General features: G+C 42.6%; 1 pseudogene; it reads left to right on the top strand.

The window, feature by feature from the left end:
- The first annotated feature begins 9891 nt into the window (after nt 1–9891).
- LOC101725699 (connector enhancer of kinase suppressor of ras 1 pseudogene) lies at nt 9892–11705 on the top strand (annotated as a pseudogene).
- Nucleotides 11706–12164: the final 459 nt, after the last annotated feature.

Genomic DNA, 12164 nt, shown 5'->3' with positions numbered 1-12164 from the left:
TACCCTCCTTTCCTCCCAGGCCCATCACCTTCATGAAGTCTCCGGATTGCCTTAGCTCTCTGTGTTCTTCATTTGCTCCCAAATTCCTATAAAACATACAAATTGCAATGGTTCATCCACTCCGTAAAAGAGAATTAAGTGTGTGAAACTGAACAGCTACAGCAGTGCTATGTAAGCGCTAGCTGTAATTATTGTTGGTGTTCTTTTACCGCCTTTTCAAATGGTTTTCAAAAGATGGGGCCTTGCTGTATTGCCTAGGCAATTCCTAGGCTCAAGTGATCTTCTGACCCCACCTCCCCAGGAGTTGGGACTATAATCCAGTTCCATTGTACCTGCTGGCCTTGTATTTTTAGTAATAAAAATGAAAGCTGGTATTTCTTGATCACTAAGATTCCAGAGATAGAGCTAAATACTTTATACCATCCTCTCTTTAAACTTTCATAATTAAAACAAAAACTTTCATAATTAGTCCATAAGGTAAGAGGTATAATTCTTCTAATTTCATATGATAAAACAGATTTAGAATAATTAAGTGCCTTGTCCAAGATTATCTGGTCTGTCCTGGAGGAGCTTGGATTTGAGTCCAGTAGAGCCTGACTCCAGAGCTCAATTGGTAAAGTAATAGCTCCGTTTAGAGTAAGAAAATTTGGCAAAAACAGAAAAGTAGAAACAAATCAAAACCCCTGGCTATCGCCAAAAACTTGCATTGATAATCAAGGGGTGGGCCGAGGTTTTAGCTCAGTGGTTCCGCTGCCAAGTGAAAGGTCCCCAGTTCAATCCCCAGTACAAAAAAAAAAAAAATCAAGAAGTATTTTTCTCACGAATAACAGCTTTATTGGGCTTCATATGATAACTCTCTACTTCACCTTTGAGGAATTACCAACTTTTTCCAAAGTGGCTACACCATTTTAGGGACATTTCTCTTAATAGCTATAGCTCCATGTTTTTGATGTAGGGATTGCCATAGTGATTACATTGAATAAAGTTTCTGCTTTAGGAAAGAGGGAGGGAGAATTCTTATGTACGGTAACAATTATTCCTATGAGCAATGACAATCCCTAATATGGCCATTTTCTTTGGAACCTTGTTCAGATGCCACTGTGGAAGTGGACTCTGCTCCTACAGGTTCTGTGTGGTGCTTCATGGGAACCACCATGTCAGGTGTGGCTGCTGAAGGCCTCACTGAGAAATTGGAGGGTTAAGTTGGCTGTCGTGTTTACTGAGGTTCCATGGTAGTGTTCTTTGCCTGCTTTTTTTATAACCTTTTCTCATTCCTCTTGACTAGAGCACATTTTCAAGTGATTCCTTAAAGATAAGCCCTTTCCTCTTGGACAAATAAGCTTCTATGTGATTTTTCCAGGAGAATGACTTGGGTGAGACTAAAATCAAGCTTCTTCAGGACACATCTGATCTCACCCTTCCCTGTTCCTTCGGAGAGGACTTGGGAGTTATAGTTGCTCAGTGAAGATGGAAAGAAACTGACCCCCATTAGGGTGGTTGCAACTCAATAACTGCCTCAGAACACACAAAAAACCCAAATAAGCTGATTGTGAAAAAAAGGGGACTCTATTTCTCAATTGGTACTAGTTTCTCATTTTAATTGCTAAAGGACAGAAGAAAAAAGTCTCAATATCTGTAAAGGGATGGGAGTTGCAGCAGGGTATACATGGACTGATGTCACATTGTCCATTGCCTCTGTGAGTCTTATTGTAGGTTCAGCAGTTTCCTGTAGGCTTTAAGCCCTTGATTGGCAACATCAGTTTTAAATATTTGGTGGTTTTGTTTTTTAATCTCTATGTCTTCTTAGCTACGTTAGTGTTAGTGGGAGTTTGCGTATATTCTCTTGGCCAGTTGCCATTTGATTTACTCTTACTTTTAATAATAAGTAATAAATCCATGGAGTAGAAATTAAAATTCTTTTGTGAGCCTCTCTTCTTGAAACCATTGTGAAGAAATTGTGTGAGTGCTCTAAGCACTCCGTGCCATGATGATGACAGTCTGAAAGGGAGTCAGATTTATACAGCATTTTCTAATGGCCAGCTATTGATTTTGTTTTTTAAATTAGAAGAGATTTACTGAGTTTTAATTGACATACAATAAAAGGCACATATTTAAAGTATATAATTTGATATGTTTTGACAGGGGTATACACCTGTAAACTATCACCATACTCAAAGTGGTTGAAATATCCATCACTACCTTCCCTTTAGAAATATCTCCTCAGGCCGGGGATTTAGCTCATGGGTTTTGCCACCTGCTGCACGAGCGCAAGGACCCGAGTTTGATCCCCGGTACCAAAAAAAAAAAAAAGAAAAAAAGAAGTTTCTCCTCATACCCTTTTGTAATATTTCCAGTTGTTTTTGATCTCCCAGGCAATTACTATTTCCTTGGTCACTATGGATTCTTTTGTAATTTTTTAGAATTTTGTTAAATTAAAAGAACATGTCCTTTTCTTTTTTTGCTTTGGCTTTTGTTAAGCATATTTATTTTGAGATTTATTTATGCAGTAGCATAAATCAGTGGTTCATTCTTTCTTTGTGATGGATTATTAGTTTGTGGGTAGCATTTGGTTACAACAAATAAAGCCACTGTAGACATTGATGGGCATGCATTTGTATAGATGTATGCTTTCAGTCCTCTTATGGTCCAGGCATTGTTGCAACACTTGATGAATGAATATTTAAAGTAATCATCTCTGCAACCATTGTACAGAAAGATTTTACAGATGAGGAAATTGACATGCAGAATGACTAGGGGATTCATTGAGCTACCCCAACTAGCAAGTTGAACTGGGTTGGAAATCTAACTAGTCTGGCTCCAAAGTCTGTACTGTTGACATCTCTTCTGTACTCAATATTTTTTATTTTTTTAAATTTACTGAGAATACAAGCTGTAATCCCCCACCCACACAAAATAAAAACCCCCAAAATTTTGAAGGGACAGCTGAAGATAAGGTGATAGAGATGACAAAATAAGCACTTAAATCTGAGCCACAGATGGAAAATCACAGGGCAGTTGCTCTGAATGAACTGCCACTCCTATCAGCCACTCTGACCCATATTTTCAGTAATGACTAATGGTTCTTAGATAAGCATACAGAGACAGTACTGGAGATAGAGAAGGAGCTGTACTTGCAAAAGTGGATTTTCCTCATAGAAATTAACATTATTCTTGTGGAAAACATTGTATCTCTCAGGGGCTGATTCAGGAGTGTCCCAGGAACAATGGAAAATGCCCCAAAATTTAAAAAAAACAACTCTTTCTACTTCCTAGAAGAGGGCTATTAGAAGGATGAGAAGAAAGGTGTACATTTTATTCCCATAAAGGTGTAACAGACTTTCTTTTTTTGTCTGGCATCTCAATACTGTGCTAATCCAGGGTAGTAACCCTGCTTCCCAAGAAATATCCAAGGTAGTACCCTGCCTAAAGGGCTCACCCAGGGGCCCTACTTACTTGTTGGCATTTGTATTTTGCTTTTAATCATTAATTCTTCATCATTGAAAAATAACACATTCCAACAACTCAATTCAAAGATGGCCAAAGAACTTGAATGACATTTATCTAAAGAAGATATAAAAATGTCAGTAAGCCCATAAAAAGATGCTTAATATTGTTAATCATTTGGGCTATGTAAATCAAAATCACAGTGAGGTGTTACTTGCAAGCACATTCACAAAGATACTGCACAGCAGTGTTCATAGCAACATTATTCATAATAATCATAAGAGGGAAACAACCCCTCCCCATGTCTATCAATAGGTGAATGGATATGTGTACACAATGGAATATTATTCAGCCTTAAGAAGGAAATTCTGACATATGCTACAATGAGGAAAAAACTAAAGCATTACGCTAAGTGCAATAGGCCTGACACAAAAGGACAGATATGTGATTCCACTTATAGGAGGAACCTAGGATAATCAACTTCACAGAGAAAGTAGAATAGCTAATAGGGACTGGGGAAGCAGTGTGGGACTGGAGAGCTATTGTTTAATGGGTACAGGGTTTTAGTTTAAGATAACAGAAAAGTTCTGAGGATGGAAAGGAATGATGGTTAGACAACAACGCAAATGCTATTATATTGTAGGCACAGTAGTAAAGATATTAAATATGTCCTGTATATTTTACCACAATAAAAAATACAGTCAATGCACTTGATTTTAAAAAACGTATACATAGTATGTTACATAGTAAGTTACTTCTGATTTGACAACAATGCTCTGAGAAATAGCACCAACAAATATTTGGTAAAGAATGTGATAAGCACTTTCTTTTATAGGCTTCCAGTTCCTTTGGACTTGGTAGAACAAATTCTGTAGCTTTTCAGTTTCCAGCTGCCACTCCAGGCCAAGACCTCTTAGCCTACTTAAGGGTTGGGTGAGTAGGTAGGAAATGGAAACAGGAGTGGAGAGTTTTACTGTACTTGGTGTTAGATTCCATGATTAGTGCCTGTTATGATGTCCTGTCAAAGCCTCACGTGCTTTTGGAAGATGGTTGGATCGTGGGCGGATATACTTATCAGTGGATTAGTTCACTGATGAGTTTATAGCTAAATGTGACTTGGGAGGTGAAGCCAGGTCTGAGGAAGCGGGTCACTGGGGGCGTGACCTGGAAGGGTGAACCCCCCTCCCCCCTTGATCTTGCTCTCTCTGCTTCCTGACTGCTAGACAGAAGCAAGCCTCCTGTCTTGCCCCTTTACCATGCCCTCCTGCCTTGGAGCTGGCCGACTTTGAACTGAAATCTCTATGAACTGTGAGCCAAAATAAACCTTCTCTCCTTAAGTTGTGTGTGTTGGGTATTGGTGTCCCAGCAACAAGAAAGTAACTGAGACAGTGCCCAAAGAGAAAGTCCCACAATGCATAGTCAGAATTACTTTGGAAAAGCCTTTAAGTTTTCCCAAAGTATAAAGACTAAGTACTTTTACTAATATTTTTCTGTGCCCCTCAATTAATCCTTTAATTTTTTTCCCCAGGAGGTCAGTGGAATTGTTGGTCATACTAAACAATTGGGTTTTCATCCTTTTGTTGATTGGGAAATATTTAAAATTGTCCTCACAGCTTCCCCATAATTTTATCTATGACCTTTACATCTAAATAAGATGCAGTAATAAGAATCAGAAATAATATTAAAACCAGGCAAAATATATAAACCTATGTCTTTTAAGACTAAACATCAGGCAATGAAAGACTGATTCCAGAGAGATAGGAAACAACATAGCCATTTGATTGCTCCAGATTATTGCCTGGAGAGTTTCCAGGCAAAGAATAGGAAGATGGAAACCAGTAGGATCTGGCAAGCATGGTGACAAAGATACACAAGGGAGACAAAGGCAGGGAGGTTTTGTAGGCCAGAATAGCAAGAACTCCAGACACTGGCACTTTTATCTTGAGTTTTTGGCTGAGTACTGATCAGAACATGCATGTGAGGAAACTACCTAAGGGAAATTTGAAGAATTGCCTCAGAGAATTAGAGGGACTAGTATGTGGCACTCACATAGGGTTCGGAGTGTGTCTTTTGTCAGCTAGGATGTAAAATCCCACCAATCAGGGGGGATTGGGTAGAGTACTCAGAAGGGTCTTACCTCCCTTGTGAGGAAGAATTATCCTTAAATTAAACACGGTCTGGTCTTGTCTAATACATCTTAAAAGCATAATGCAAAAGGATTACACTGTTTTCAATTTGATGCATTCCAGAATGAAGCTTAAAAATATAGGAATACAAAAATGTGCAGAACTTGACTTGGTAAAATATACAATATTTTGCAAGCAATCAAATTACTTGTAATATATTATTGTAAGTTTCTTATATTATAAATCAAGTATGGTATTACTTGAAGATAACCTTTGATAAGTTAAAGATGTATCCTGTAAACCCTAAGGTATCTGTTAACATAAGGTTATAGCTAATAAGCCAAAAAGGAGGTAAAGCTGAATCACAATAAAATTAATCAAATAAAAGAGAAGGGAAAGGACACACACACACACACACACACCCCAGATGAAACAAATAAAATACAAATATCAAGATGGTTAACTGAGAGCTAACTATACCAATAATCACGTTAAATGTAAATGGCCTAAAAACCTCAATTGAAAGGAGGAGATAGATAAATTCATCAAAAGAGGCAAGATCTAACTATATGCTGCTTGTTGTATGCCGGAAATCCTGGCCCTCATGGAGTATTTGTGCCCGGGCACTCCCTCCTCTCCAAAATGAAAAAAAACACCCTCAAATTTAGAGCTGACAATGCAACTCAGGGTAGAATACTTGCTTGGCATGGGCATGGTCTTAGATTTGAGTTTTACTCCTGCAAAATAAAAATTAAAAATAATATAAAAAACTGTAGACCACATTTTAAAACTCAAAATTTTAATATTTAGACACAAATATTTTAAAAGTAAAAATATGGCAAAAGATATTTTATTCTAGTCAGAAAACCAGAGTGGCTATATTAATATGAGACAAAGTAGATTTCAGATCAAAGAATAAGGGATAAAAAATAGTTTAATTATGGCAAAGAGTTAATTTATCAAAAGGATAGAATAATTCTAAATGCTTACTTGCTTAATAACAGGGCTACAAAATGCATGTAGCAAAAACTGATAGTGCTACAAAGGAGAAATAGACAAATCCAAAACGAGATACTTCAATACCCTTGTCTAAATGACAGAATAAGTAGACAAACAATCAGAAATGACTTGCTAACTTTGAACAACGCAATCAACCAATTTGTCTTAACATGACAGAACATGCCTCTCAACAACAGCAGAAGGCACATTTTTTTCAGATGCACATGAACATTTACCAGATAGATAATATTCTGAGCCATGGAACACATCTCAAAAACTTTCAGAGAATTCAAGTCATACAAATTATGTTTTCTGAATACAATGAAATTAGAAATAAGAATTTTAACGGAACTATAGAATTGTTTCAGGCTTGAATGTATCCACTACTTACATAATTTGATTTCTATAAATTATGTGCATACTTGCACTTGTATGTGAGTAAAGATGGGATATATAAGTAGAATTGAATAAGTTGCTAGATGTGTACAAATAAGGGGTAGGTAACTGAAGAAGTGATAAATAGGTAACATTGTGAGTGTGAGTGAGAAGTATTGTACCATTGTTTGAGTCAATGGGTAAATAAAAATGCCTTGAGTTATGCAGCTCACTTGTATTCAACTAATTCCTATCAACTATGGATGAGACACATTGATGGGTGCCGCCACACATATTATCTCATTCCGTTTTTCACAACCAACTTATGAGAGTGAATGTATTTGTTTTTCCTACTTACTAATATCATGTAAGGGAGGGGAGAAGTGTGGGAGAGAGGGAAGAAAGTTCAAGTCCCTTTGCTTGGCACTCTGGCCTTTCATGGTGATGTCCCTGCCTCCCTTCCCCTTTCCTCCCACCTTTCCTGCAGGCATAGGTGACTCCAGGTCAATGGCCCTGCTGGCCTTGTCCTCGCTTACCTGGTTGTTCCAGTCTTCTGGCCTTTCAGCCTTGCCACCCCTCTAGGGCACCTCCCTTCCCTCAGAGCTCTCACAGCTCTGTGGTGATCTCTCCAAACCCTGAAGGACAGGATTCCTGGCACACAACAGGCAGTGTCCCTCCCCTGCTGGGACATTATCTCATTATTGTCTTTGGAGCCTCCTCAACACTTGGCAGTGTGGACATTCAATGTGTATTATCCATGTGCCTCCACTGTGCCAGGCATAATACTAGCCAAGCAGCAAGACAGCAAGCTTTTGCTGAATTTACATTCTAATGCAGAACAGACAATATGCTGGTGAATGGATAAAATGTTGTCGTATTGTGAAATTATTTTACTGTAAAAAACAAAAAAAGGAAAGTGTTGTTTGAATTGAGTGATTGGGGACAGCCCCTCAATGAGTATGACATTTTGCATTGAGAACTGGCAGTGATCAAAAGGAATCAACCATATGAAGATTGTGATTGTGTTTGTTAAAATTGACATAGCAAAGTACCACAGACCAGGTAGTTTAAGCACAGGAATTGTCTGATAGTTATAGAGGCCAGAAGTCCAAGATCAAGATATGCATAGGTTTAGTGTCTTGTTAGCCTCTTTCCTTGGCTTACAGATAGCCATTGTGACCTCATGTGGTTGTCCCTTTGTTGGGAGCAATGGTACAAAATCCTAGGGAAAAATCATTCGATTAGGCCTAGTTCTTCCACCTACAGGCCAGCTATGGCATTCCAAAACATAATTCCATTTTGGCCTCGGGTCACAACTGAGATCTCAATGTTCTGGTGGTGCTGTAACACTCCAGGACAAGACCACACCTGCGGGAAACACCCTGGGAGGAACCAAATCTTCATCTGTGTAGTTCCTGGGAGGAACCAAATCTTCAGCTGCATAGTTCCTCACTGTTCTTAGATTTCCACCCCCCCCCCCCAGTCTTTTGTTACACCTTGTTTATCCCAGTGTGAAGTACTGAAATCTACATATTCATTTGTTACTTTTGTTTCTCCTGATGTACTGAATAAAAGGTGCTGCAAGGTAGGGATTCTTGTCTTTGCTGCCCAGAGTAGCACTGATCAGACCCAAAGCTCAGCTTCTTCTCAGTCTCATTTTTCTACCTTTCCTGTAATTCGCCTTGTGCTGCTGTGGCTCGCAGGATACTAGGACTTACTGCAGAGGTTCTGGTAACATCCCCTTCCCCTGTTCCCTACATCCCTTAGTGTGTATGTCTACGCCATAATCTCCTTTTTTAAAGATACCATCTGGGTCCTGGTGGTGCATGCCTGTAATCCTAGCACTAAGGAGGCTGAAGCAGGAGGATTGCCATGAGTTCAAGGCCAGTCTGGGCTACATAACAAAACCCTATTTTTTTAAAAAAAGACATCGATCATATTAGATAAGTGCCATCCTAATAAACTCATTTTACCTTGTGAGGGAAGGTGACATAATTTATCCATCTTACCTTGTGGGAGAAGGGTGACATAATTTACCATATCAGTGGTGAAGTGCATTTCCAGGAATAGCAAGTACAAAGGCACTGATTGAGTTTAAGGAACAAAGGTAGCCAGTGGGGCCAGCACAAAATGACCAGGAAAAGGCTAGCCAGGGTCCAGGTCTTGTAGACCCCTGTAGGTTATGGCAACAATTTTATTCCTAATGACATGGAAGACCCCTAGAGAGTTTAAGCAGACATATGAAGGCCCAGTTTTCAATTTCCAAAGATCACTCTGGTAGAGTGTGGGAACTGGATGGAGGTCAAGAGAGGAAACAAGAAATCTGTCAGCGGAGTATGGCCAGTGGTGACTTGCACACTGTGATTTTTAGAGGAACAACTATTCTCTGTTGGATGATGGGAGGGTTAGGTGTGAGGAGAGAGTGGGTGGATGGGGAGGAAAAAGAAAAGGCACAGTACCTCTTATGAAAAGATAATTTTCAACCAAATGCCTTACCATAGTTAGTAGGAGGTTCTAGTCTCTGTTTTCCATGAGCAAGGTAAGATGGGACCCTGGCAGACAGTGGGGCCACAGCCAGTGACTGGCTTCTCAGGTGTAAGGAGTCCAGGGGTGTCTGTGGAGGGGTCTCCAGCACTAGGATCTTTTTCAGCACTATGCTGACCCCGGCAGGGTGCCGAAGCAGAAGCAGCTCCCTCACCACGTTCTTGTGACCAGCCTACCACCACCTACCTGCTCATTGATCTGGACAACCTCATCTCCAGGCAGGATCTGCAGCTGGGAGTTGGTGGAGACCTGGGTGCCCACTCAGGACACAAAGTGCAGGCAGTTGCTGGTGGTTTGGATTTCCAGGCCCGAAGGATCATCCAGCTGCACCTGCTCTAGAATAGCCCTCTGCTCCAGCAGCTCCTCTGGGGTGTGGCTCAGGATGTTGTGACAGACTCCAGACATGTGGCTGCAGATCCTCAGGACTTTGCTCTCCTTCACGGGCTTTGGGCAGTTCTGCAAAGCCTGGCTCAGCTTCCCACACAATGCCCCAATCCCCTGTCAGGCTGAGAAGTCATTTAACTGGGAGAAGAGGTACCTGTTGAGCCAGAAGAGGAGAGCATGGGCCACATGCACTAGCTTCACAGCCGCACTGAGAACTTCAGCAGGGATCTCAGCAGAGTCCCCCAGGTGTCCTTGGACTAAGCTCTGGAAGGCCTGGGTCCCCTCCAGCAACCCCTCTGCTAGGCTCTGCAGGTTCTGTGTTTGTAGCCCAGTGCTCAGAGCCCAGAGCTGTTGCACTCCATCCAGAATGAGATCCTGGTGGCCCAGAGGCCACACTGTCAGAGCCTCCAGGCTTCGGGAGCACAGCTGGAGCAAGTACTTGCCAGGCAGCTCCCAGTCCTCAAAGGGATAGCCCTGCAGGGAATCGTCCGGACCTCTTAGCCAGGCTGGCACCTTCCTGGGGGTCCAGATCTCCACAGGATCCATAGCGAGCTCTGGCTGCAGCGTCCCTCCAGTGCAAGAATTTTCGCTCTCAATTCCACCAGGAATAGCAGAGACTCCCGGGTCCCCAGGACGCCCACACAAGAGTCCAGTCCTTGGTCAGAAGAAATCCAAAGGCATGGCCACAAAGCTAAGCCGCCGCAAGTGTTTTGCTGCGAGCTGGGGAGGCCAGACTGTGATGCTGGCTCCTGCTGCGCAAGACACCCGGTGGCTTCATGGGTCCACGCCGGCGCTGCTGCTGGTTCATGCTCAAGGGACACATGCTGTACTGGTACCGCCAGCCACGGGATGAAAAGGCCCAGGGCCTTATCAGTGTCTCCAGCTATAGTCTGGAAAGCGGACATGATCAGAAGAAGAAATATGTGTTCCAGCTCACCCACGAGGTGTACAAAAACTTTGACTTTGCAGCTGATACCCTTTCTGATCTGAGCATGTGGGTACGCCACCTCATTGCCTCCATTTCCAAGTACCAGTCTCCAGGCCAGACCCCCTCAGCACGAGAAGAAGACTGCTACAGTGAAACAGAAGCAGAAGACCACGATGATGAAGCTGGGTCCCGCTCAGCCTCACCCAACCCAGCGCAGTGTTGGAGCCCACTCCACAGAGACCTCTCACCTGCAGCCTCCCGGACGAAGCCCAGCCGGAGGACCTCCTTCGATGCCCCAGCAGACAGCAGTGAAGGGGCACTGGAAGGAATGGTTCGGGGGCTGAGGCAGGGCGGCGTGTCCCTCCTGGGCCGGCCACAGCCCCTGACCCAGGAGCAGCGGCGGAGCTCTTTCATGCGGCACCATCAAGACCCCCACCTCAATGAGCGCGTGCACCGCGTGCGGGCGCTACAGAGTACACTCAAGACAAACATGCGGGAGTTGCAGGTCCTGGACGAAGTGCTGGGTGACCCTGAGCTGACTGCAGAGAAGTTTGGCAGGTGGAAGGAGCAGAACCAGGAGCTGTACTCAGAGTGCCTGAGGGTCTCGGAGCAGTGCAGGCAGAAGGCAGCTCCCAAGCCCTGATGCCTGGCTCCAGAGAACATTCCTCGCATCCCCTGCCCTCTGACCCTGAGGAGCCCTCCCATCTTTGCCCCCTTGACCCCAAAGAACAACCTCCAACCTCCTGGCCCCTGACCCTGAGAAACACCTCATCCCCAGCCTCTGACATACCTAGGGCAGCTCGTCCCTATGTTCTGTTCAGGGCTGGAAATAGTGGCAACGCCATTTCTACTCCTGTCTCCCCTGGAGTGGGGTGAAGTGAGCTTTTGCCAGCCCTCCTTCCTGAGGAAACCCTCTCTCAGATCTGAGGGACACGGCCTGACCCTCACTGTCCCTCAGTACTGCTCATTCCCTCAAACCAGTTCTGAACAGGTGTTTATTTTACATGTGACACATTTTTCCAGCAAATCAAGTCGATTTCTCTGAAAAAAAAAAGTAATGTATTATCAAGGGATGAAAATACATGGAGGAATCTTAAGTGCATATTGCAAAGTGAAAGAAGTCAAATGAAAAGGCTGTATACCATATGATTCCAAATATATGACATTGTGGAAAAAACAAAACCATGAAGATGGTGAAAATATCAGGGGTTGCCAGGGGTTGTTGGTAGGGAAGGATAAACAGGCAGAGCACACCGAGATTTTAGGGCAGTGAAACTACTCTGTATAGTGGATACATGTCATTACATGTTTGTTGAAACCCATAGAACATACAACGCCAAGCAAGGTGACCCTAACTTCGACTC

The sequence above is a fragment of the Heterocephalus glaber genome, unplaced genomic scaffold (genome assembly GCF_053883595.1).
Source record: "Heterocephalus glaber isolate CG9 unplaced genomic scaffold, H.glaber_assembly_v1.0 deba00001504, whole genome shotgun sequence".
Taxonomy (NCBI): Eukaryota; Metazoa; Chordata; class Mammalia; order Rodentia; family Bathyergidae; genus Heterocephalus; species Heterocephalus glaber.
This window is presented reverse-complemented; position numbering and strand designations above follow the sequence as displayed.